Here is a 10449-nt window from a genome sequence, read left to right as displayed (position 1 = left end):
CATGACTCAAAATGTACACACGCCCACATGAAACACACACAATTTAACCCTACTCCGGGCAATGCCTTGATGTGCTCTACATAATTTTCTCACTTTTGTTATTATGGAGGAATAATGTACACATCACAAAATGCATCCATTTTTTGTGTACCGTTGGATCAGGTTTGACCAATGTTTACACCTAGGTAGGTGTCTCCCAAATCATGTTACATCCAACAAACCAAAGCGTTCTTCGGGCACCTTTTTAGTCAGGCCTCTCTCCCACCCAGGCAACGAGTGCTCTAATCTCTTTCGCCAGAGACTAGTTGTGCCTGTTCATAAACTATATATAAATGAAAGCATAGCGTTGTGTTATCTGATGCATTTTGCCAAATTCATTTTACAGCTCACTAACAGGTTGCAACCTTCAGTTTGAGAAAAAAAATGCTGTAATGAATACCATAAAGTAGTGTGCATCTGATTGCTTGATGTGCTTTTAAAAAAGCAAATTCTCAGGCCTCTCCCACAGAGTTTCTGATTAAAATGTAGATTACTGGGACCTACTCCAGCCCAACTAAAGCATACATCCTAGTGTGGTTCTGATGCAGGTTGTTCAAGGACTACATTCTCATATGTTTTATAGCCAGGTTTTTCAATCACGCTCAACAATGCTTCCACCGTGTCACCACCTCTATCCCGTCTAAGAAAATACAATGACTCCTCGTTTACTGCCTACTGAATCAAACCAAAGTACCTTCACCTGCCACATAAAGCCCTCCATCACAGGGTCTTGCTTTCCTAACTGATACACCTTTCTACCGCACAGCGACAAGAACCTCCATGGTCATCAGTCTCCTTAGTGACCCCCACTGCCCATTTATCCTCACACTGCAAAATCTAATGCTAAACTTTGCCTGCATTCAAGAACCTATCAATGCTCTTTAAATGGAATCACAGCCTCAGATTTGTATTCCCTGGAAACTGTGTTAGTGGTGGGTAGGCCTGGAATAGCCAAGTGTGTAAGGCATCACAGCTTCCTTGAGGCGATTGATTGACTTGTGTTAATTCTCCTCCATAAAATGTGCTCTGTGCTATTTCTTTGTTAGAGAGAGCATCCTTTGGCTCTACCACCTTGTTAGAACAATGGTACTATGTGGTCTCCTGGGTATATTTGGAAACATATTGGTCTCATTTTTCCTTATGCTTTCTTACTCTACAAATAGAAGAAGAAAACAACCCCAATTTAACCCTTGAGTTATGGCTAAAACAAAAGCTGGAGAAATACATCACTAAAGGCAGAAGGAAGGGGGAGACTAAAGGGAGGAGGCTGGGGAAGCTAATGGCAAATTTCAATTTATAGTCCTTATGTTCTAGTCTCTACTCTCAGACCCATATGAGACACGGTACAAATTTGTGTTGATACCAGAGTTCAAAGCACTCTCTCAGTTATATTCATTCATTCATTCATTCATTCATTCTTGCTTTTAATCATCTACCACATAGTTTTGAGTTTCTATGATCTCTCAGGCACTTGTCTACTCAGGCCACAGCCATGTGTAAAACAGAGTCTCTTACATTCTAAACAAAGGAACTTACATTCTAGGGAGAACAGGCAGACAGTAACCCTGTAAATATACAGAGCAACAGAACATTAAGGTAAGGAGGAAAAACGAATGCACTATTCACAAATGGAGTTAATGGAAATTCTCCTCACTAAGGTAACGTTTCACAGACTTGAAAGGGCTGAGAGAGTAAGCTATCCAATCACCTAGAGAAGTTCAGGCAGGAAAAAAAAGAGGAAATGTAAAAGCCCTAAGGTGGAAGCCTTGTTAGCATTTGACTAACACCAAGGAAGCTGTTGTGGGTGAGCTCAGAAGAGTACTGTGTCACAAGAACACAAAGGCCCTTGTAGGCCCTTGTAAGAACATTGTCACCGAGTCAATTAAGAAGGAAATGGAGAGTTTTGAGCTGAGGTACACATGGTGCATTTTGCATTTTCATAGATTTTCTCCTGCTAGTGTGTTGAGAATAGACAAAAAGGGGAAAAAAAGAGTCATCAAGGGAGGCTAATATAGTAAACCAAGTAAACAATGATGATAACGTGCATCGGTGTGTTTGGATTAAAGGGGCTAAAAAAATGAGAATTAGAATATATTCTGAAGGTGGCAATAACAAGATTTGTTGAAGTGGGAGGCACAAGTAAGAGAGGGTAGTCTAAGATAAGTCCAAGGTTCTTGGCCTGAGTGGCATGAGAGACCAGGTTGCCATTTATGAGCACTGCTGTAGGAGCAGGTGTAGGAGGGTCTAGAAAGTAATTTTTGAATATGTTAAGTTTGAAGTGCCTTTCAGATATCCAAGTGGTGATATCCGGAAGGCAGCGTATATAAAACTGTAGAGTTCATGTGATATGTTCGGTTCAGAGATACGTCTTGGATTTGTCAATGTATAGATTCCATATGATAGTCATGAGATGCGATTGTTGTACAAAGAGAAGGAATGATGCCCATGGAATGGGCTCTGGGCCATTACCAATATATGGCTGTTAGAGTAGTGCAGAGAAGCCAATAAAGGAGATGGAAAAGAAATGTCCAATTATAGAAGAGAAGAAACAGGAAGATGTGGTGTCCAGAAGTCAAGTGAAAAGGGTATTTTAACAAGGAACATGTTAACAATATCAAATGCTCCTAGAGGTCAGTATGATGAGGACTGAGAATTAATTGCTGAATTTAACAATACAGAATTCATTGGATTTTAACAAGAGCAGGTTTGATGAATGTGTAAATACTTACAGAAATGGGTTGAACAGAGAAGTGGAGGAGATAAATTGCAGACAAAAATTATAAATAACTCTCTCAAGGAGATATGACATAAAGCAGGTGGAGAAATGGAATGGTTGAACTATGTGAACAAGTAAATGGGAACAAGATATACGCATATGCATATATCTCATCTTAAAAAATAAATATATGATATGTTTGTGAGCTTAGAAAATCCAGTTGAGAGAGAAAAAACTACAGATGCAGGAGAGAAAGAGAGGAAGAGAGAGAATTCCTGAAGTGGTGTACCTAAGGAGGAGACAGAAAATGGGGTCTGGATAATAGGAGAGGGGATGGCCTTTGGAAAATGGAGAGCTCACCTGAAACCAGGAAGAAAAAGTGAATTTGTGAGTGCTGATGATGAACTTATGGTCAAGGGATCCCACAGAATTTTTCTTGTAATACCTTCTGTTTTCTCCAGGAAAGAAAAACTGAGGTCATCAGTTGAAATTCAGGATGAGAAAGAAGGCATTGGAGAAGTAAGAAGAGAAAGTATGAGTCCTCCAGGATGATGACAGAGTAAAAACAATTCCAGGCTGCGCTGAGGGCCCCCATGGCAGTAGAGTCATGAGTGTGCAACGTAAGTGGTACCACGACTGGATAATCCTGCGTGAGTTCACCCTTATCATCCCCATCTTGCAGATGAAACATGCTCTATGATGTAATGTGAGCTGCAGAGAGCATATAATCGGCATCGTAACCCAGGTCCTACCTCACACCCCCTACCTACATGTTTTGTTTTGCCTTCAGTTTTGCACATGTTGGTTGTATTTCCCTAAGCAGGTTTGAAACCCTTCTGGGATGGTAGTGTGTCTCAGATGCCACTGAGGCTTTTACAGGACCCCACACTGTAAATCACATAATGTGTAATTCCATCATTCATGTCTTTAGGAAGTTTGTATTTTCTGGCTATTAAAGTTATGGCAGATAGAAAACCTTACTGGGGCTTATTCCTTTAGAGAATGCTTTAAAGTGATTATTCCCTAATTATGGAGAAAATCAATCTATGAAAAGGACAATCAATATACGTAAAGGATAGCATGAGTGATCACCCTTCCCCCTCTCTAAGAGTTTGTATCAAAGAGGAAGGAGACTCCAGATAAGAGCACCCTTTGTTTTAGACAGAAATGGCAATGGAATATTATTTTATTAAACTTACAGTCATAAAATTAAGAGCTGGATTTTTTAATTCACTCATGAAGAAATAGCTCCAAAGGTTTTAGAGAGGTCGTTAACTGTCACTGATAGAAAGTCACATTGGAGTCCATGTCCTTGGTTCTCAGTCCAGTATTTTTTTCCCTCTAATATGGAAGAAATGTACCAGAAACTAAAGATTTTATCCCTGTGCCCATTTAGGTAACCAGACTACCTAGCTCTCTCCTTCTCTGGCTTGGGTGTGAAGGAGTAGACAGACCCTTAACTATAGAGAACAAACCAATAATTATTAGAGGGGAGATAGGGGGAATGGGTGAAATAAGTGATGGGGATTAAGGAGTGCACTTGTTGTGATGAGCACTGGGTGATGTATGGAAGTGTTGAATCACTATATTATATACCTGAAACTAATATTATACTATATGTTAACTACTGGAATTTAAATAAAAACTTAATTTAAAAAATATAATACATTTCTGAACTCTCTAACTTGGCCCACTGAATGTTAACAATGAACTCTAAAGAAGTTCCTGATAGGTGGTCTTTCAGGGCCTTTTGCATTACAGATGTGATGGGCCCTGCAATAATAATATAAATATTAATAGGAAAAAAAAGAGTTTGAGCTATGTCTGCATTGTAAATAAATAATTTACTCATGGGACTGGATGAAAACCAGACACAGCCTCATTGGTGTCTCAAAAGAAAGTCAGAATTAGTCTTTCTATTTAATCTGACTGGGTTTATTCTGAAGCTGATCAAAAAATATTTTTGAAAACATCTAATTCAAGTCACTGGGCTAAAACAGTAATGTATAACAATGAATTTACCTATATTCCAGTGTCCAAAAGCTTTGGTTTTGGAGAAAGCAGACTTGGAGTTGAGTCTGTGTGTGACCTACTCATTCCAGGATACAGCAAAATGGAGTTTACTTCTTTGAGCTAAGCTTTATAATCTGTGAAATAAAGATAATGATATTGGGCTCTGGTTTCTGGTCTAGCATGTAAGAAGCTTAGAAGTCTTCATTCTGTCCTAAGAACAAGTAAAAAGCTGAACAAATTGAAAAAATCAATAACCCTTCTCAGATCTGGCAAAGAGGAGAGGTTACAGGGCAAACCACTGACCCCAAAATTGGAGAGACACACAGACAGATACAGAGATTTACGATTTATCAAAGCAGAAACATCTTTGGGAACCAGTATAGAGTAGGAAAATCTGAAATGTAATTAACAAATTACTGGAGGCTTAGTGTGAATAAACCTAAGGGATAAAAATTTCAAGGGACCAGTTCATGGAGGGGGCTTTCACAATTTGGGGAGTTTAACCTCCAGGAGACTTACTAGGATCTCACAGTGAATAACAAAGAAAAATCACCTCATGTTTCCAGAAGGGAGAGGGGGAAAGGAACAATTTTGAAACATACCACAATATTCTATTCTTGACAAGGTCTGTTCCCCACAAAAACTGTTTTATCAGAGCCTAACTTGCTGGAGTTTATCAGAGCCTCAATTACTTGGGGAAAGGAAATACCTAACTCTGGCACCCTCCAGACATCCTATCCCACCTAAGGTTGGAAGTGGGGTAGAAGGAGAGGCACTGAGAAGCAGGGATGAAGTTCACAGTCCAGGGGCACAGCCTTACCAAAAGACTGATACCAAGTCAAAAGACCAAAGAAGCCTTCCTCTCCCCCGTATACTTTATCATTACATTACTAAAGGCCTATTTACTGCAGTTCCTTTCACCCAGCACATCATGTCTACCTCTCAACAAAATATTACAAGGTGTGCTAAAAGATTTCAAACAAAAACAAAAACACAGCTTGAAGAGATTGAACAAGCATCAGAGCCAGAGTGAAATGGCAGAAATGTTCTAATAATCAGAACAGGATTTTTTTTTAACTATGATTAATATGCTAAGGGATTTAATGGAATAAGTGGAAAACATGAAAGAACAGATGGATAATGTGAGCAGAGAGATGAAAAGTCTAAGAAATAATCAAAAAGAAATGCTGGAGATCAAAAACACTAATAGAAATGAAGAATGCTTTTGATGGGCTCATTAATGGCTGGACATGGCTTTTCTCAAAAAAGAAAATAAAACCAAAAACCAGTTCTTTGAAAAGATCTATAAAATCAATAAGCCTCTAGCGAGGCTATGAAAAAGAGAGGAAACACAAATTACTAATATCATAAATGAAAGAAGGAATTACTCCAGATCCCATGGACATTAAAAGGACAATAAAGGAATATTATGAAAAACTCTATGCCTAAAAAATTGATAACCTAGGTAAAATGGGCCAATTCTTTGAAAGACACAGCTTTCAGCACTTACACAAAAGATAGGCAATTTGAATAGGCTTATACCTATTAAAGTGATTGAATAATCAATAATCTTCCAAAATAGAGAGCACCAGGCCTAGATGGGTTCACTAGTGAGTTCTAAGAAACATTTAAGGAAGAAATTACATCAAATCTCTACAATATTTTTTTTTCAGAAGATAAAACCTGCTTTATTCACACTAAGCCTCCAGTAATTTGTTAATTACATTTCAGATTTTCCTGCTCTATACTGGTTCCCAAAGATGTTTCTGCTTTGATAAATCGTAAATCTCTGTATCTGTCTGTGTGTCTCTCCAAAGATAAAACCTAGGGGATTGCTTCATAACTCGTTCTATTAAGCCAACGTAACCCTAATCAAACCTGGACAAAGACATTACAGGGAAAAAAACTAAAGATCAATATTTCACATGAACACAAATACAAAATCCTCATCAAAATATGAGCAGATTGAATCCAACAGTGTATAAAAAGAATTATGTACCACAACCAAGTGTAATGTATCCCAAATACACAAGGCCAGTTCAATATTCAAAAAATGAATTAATGTAATCCATATCAAAAGCCTAAAAAAGAAAAATGACATCGTCATTTAAAGAAGTACAGAAAGAGCATTTGACAAAATCCAACACTGATTTATGATTAAAAATTATCATCAAATTAGGAATAGAGAGAAACTTCCTCAATTTGGTAAGGAATACCTACAAAAACCTATACTAAATGACTAGAAGCATTCTGGCTAAGACTGGGGACAAAGCAAGGATGTCCCTTTTCACCAGTGCTTTTCAACATTGCACTAGAAGTCCTAGCTAATACAATAAGACAAGAAAAGGAAATACAAGGTATACCATTTGGGAAGAAAGAAAGAAAAATAGTTTTGTTTGCAAATGATATAACCATCTGAGTAGAAAATCTGAAAGAATCAAAAAAATAAAAACTCTTGGAACTAGTAAGCAAGTTTTAGCAAGTTATAGCAAGTTTTCAAAATACAATGTAAAGTACAAAAGTCAATTACTTTCATATTTACTAGCAATGAAAAAGTGTTATTTCAAATCCATTATACGATACCATTTACATTAACACTCCCCAAAATAAAATATTTTGCTATAAACCTATCAAAATATGTATAAGATCTACATGAACAATACTACAAAACTCTATGAAAGATATGAAAGGAGAACTAGGTAGAGCTCATGGCCAGGAAGACCCAATAATGTCAAGATGTCAGTTCTTCTCAATTTGATCTATAGATTCAATGCAATCCCAATCAAAATCCAGGTAAGTTATCTGTGGACATTAACAAATTGATTTTAAAGTTTATTTGGAAAAGAAAAAGACCAAGAACAGTCAGTTTGATATTGAATGAGAACAAATTTGAAAAAGTAACATTGCCCAACCTCAAGACTTAATATAAAGCTTAATATTGTTTATTATATAAAACAATAATCAAGATAGTATGGTACTAGTCAAAGAACAGACAGATCAATGGAACAGAATAGAGATCCCAGAAATAGATCCACATAAATATAGTCAACTAATCTTTGACAAAGCAGCAAAGTCAATACAATGAAGCAAAAACAGCCTTTTTAACAAATAGTGCTGGAATTCTGGACATCTACATGTAAAAAATGAATCTGGATACAGATCTTACACTCTTAACAAAAAATTACTCATAATGGATCATAGAGCTAGAACTAAAATGCAAAAGTATAAAACTCCCAGAAGATGAAATAAAAGAAAACCTCAATGCCTTTGGATATGATGATAAATGACCTTGGATATGGTGATGACCTTTTAGATGCAACACAAAATCAAGATCCATGAAAGAAATAATCAATAAGCTGCACTTCATTACAATTTAAAAATTTTGCTCTGCAAGAGACAAAGTCAAGAGAATGGGAAGATAAGCCACAGACTGAGAGAAAATATTTGCAAAAGACACTTCTGATAAAGTACTGTTATCCAAAATATAAGGAATCCTTAAAACAATAAGAAAACAAACAACCCAATTAAAAAATGTGCCAAATATCTTAACAGATACTATACCAAAGAAGATATAGAAATATCAAGCAAGTATATTAAAAGCTGTTCAACTTAATACATAATTAGGGAATTAAAACTTTAACATGAAGCAAAACTACACACCTAATAGAATGGCCAAAGTCTTAAACAATGATAATGCTAAATGTTAGTGAAGATATGGAACTCTCATTCATTACTGATAAGAATACAAAATGATACAATCACTTTGGAAGACAGTTTGACAGTTTCTTACAAAACTAAACATACTTTACACAATCCAGCAATCACAGTTTATTTACTCAAATAAACCAAAAACACAAGTCCACACAAAAACCCCATAAGCATGTTTATAGTACCTTTATTTATAATTGCCCAAATTTGGAAGCAACCAAATTATCCTTCTGTAGATTAGTGAATAAACTATGATATGCAAAGACAATGGAATATCGTTCAGTGCTAAAAATCGACAAGCCATTAATCCATGAAAATACTTGGAGAAAACTTAAGTGCATACTACTAAGTCAAAGAAGCCAATCTAAAAGGACTACATACTGTATGATTCCAACTAGAAGACATTCTGGAAAGGCAAAACTACGGCAATAGCAAAAAGGTTAGTGGTTGTCAGTGGTTAGGCAGGAAGGAGATACCAAAAGACAATGCACAATGACTTTTTTGGGCAGTGATACTATTCTGAACAATAGTGCAATATTAGATACATGTCCTTATACATTCATCAAAATTCATAGAATGCACAACACCAAGATTGAACTCTAATGTAACCTATGGATTTTGGATGATAATTGGTTCTAGAATTTCTGCTCTTGATTCTAGCTCATGCTAGATCTTATTTACGATTAATCATTTAATACCTAATAACCTAACCAGATTTCAAATTCCATGAGGACAGTAATCCTATCTGTTTTTCTCACAGCTCAACACCCATCACCCTGCACAGTATGGGCAAAATAAATATTTGTTACATCAAAGCATATGGAAAGTATCAGGCAGATAAAATGAATAATAGTACAATTAGATGACATTTTCACAAGAATTTAATGAAAGGACCACTAGAAATGTGGGAAGGTTTAAAGGAGCCATCAAATTATGTTAAGGCACCTAGCAATTAGCAGCAAGGAGAAGACATTCCTATATCTAGACCAGGAAAAGCAAGAGGCAGGAACAATAGTATCAAAGTCTGGTGATAAATAGAGCAGTGGGAGAGTTGCTACCTGTAAGGGAATGAAGTTATAGAGGGCAGAGGCCAATACTAGAAATGTGCACCAACGTAGGCAGGAAGTGGGCAAGAAAAACATTCCTCCCTCCTCCTGAATTACAGTCTCTTTCTTGTGATTTATTAGCTAAACCCAGTGGTAAACTAGACAGCAAGAATGAGTAACAGAGGTCATAAAAGTCGGTCTCTCAGGGTACCAAAGCAGGCAAAGAACAAATATTTGGGAACCAGAGAAGAGGAGGTGGGCAATGGAGAATAATAAACACAATGATATTATTAAGGAAGGGATCTTTGCTATCTTAATATTATATTATGAGAATAAAATGCAAATACATGGAAAGACTTGATAAAGGAGGGGTAAGAGAATGTTTTTGTCTGTTCACTCTTCAAGCATCTCCAAAAAATGAGATGCTGGGTAACCTGAAAGACTTGGAACACCATCTAGGATATACAGAATTAATGACATCTTGCTATAAAGGACTGTCTTTCTAAATTGCTAAAGGAGTTCAGAAGCCGTGTGTCCTTTGGCATCACCTTTAATCTAAATATACTCAGCAAGAAAATGAGACAGCTCAAACTTCCTTCTTCCTCCCCAGCAGTCCAGCCCAACCACTGCTCAGTTCAACCAATTAGCAATTTGCAGGGGGAAATGTGAACAAATTAATGCTGATGATTGCAGGCCACTAATTGGCTACTGGGCTGTCAGAGCAGTTTTGCAGTTGCTAAATCAAATTGATAGCTAAAGGCCGTGAGCTATTCAGCTGTCTGTTCTTCCCATTTGGGGCTTCAAGGCCAGGGAAGAGGAGTGGTTTACCATGGCATTCCGGTCAATCTGTCACGACCAGCCCATCATCCCCATGACTGTACGTGGCCAGTGTATTTACCCATAATTGTGAGGCTGGTTACAAGATTG

This window comes from Neofelis nebulosa, chromosome 13 (genome assembly GCF_028018385.1).
Source record: "Neofelis nebulosa isolate mNeoNeb1 chromosome 13, mNeoNeb1.pri, whole genome shotgun sequence".
In the NCBI taxonomy this organism is placed as follows: Eukaryota; Metazoa; Chordata; class Mammalia; order Carnivora; family Felidae; genus Neofelis; species Neofelis nebulosa.
This window is presented reverse-complemented; position numbering follows the sequence as displayed.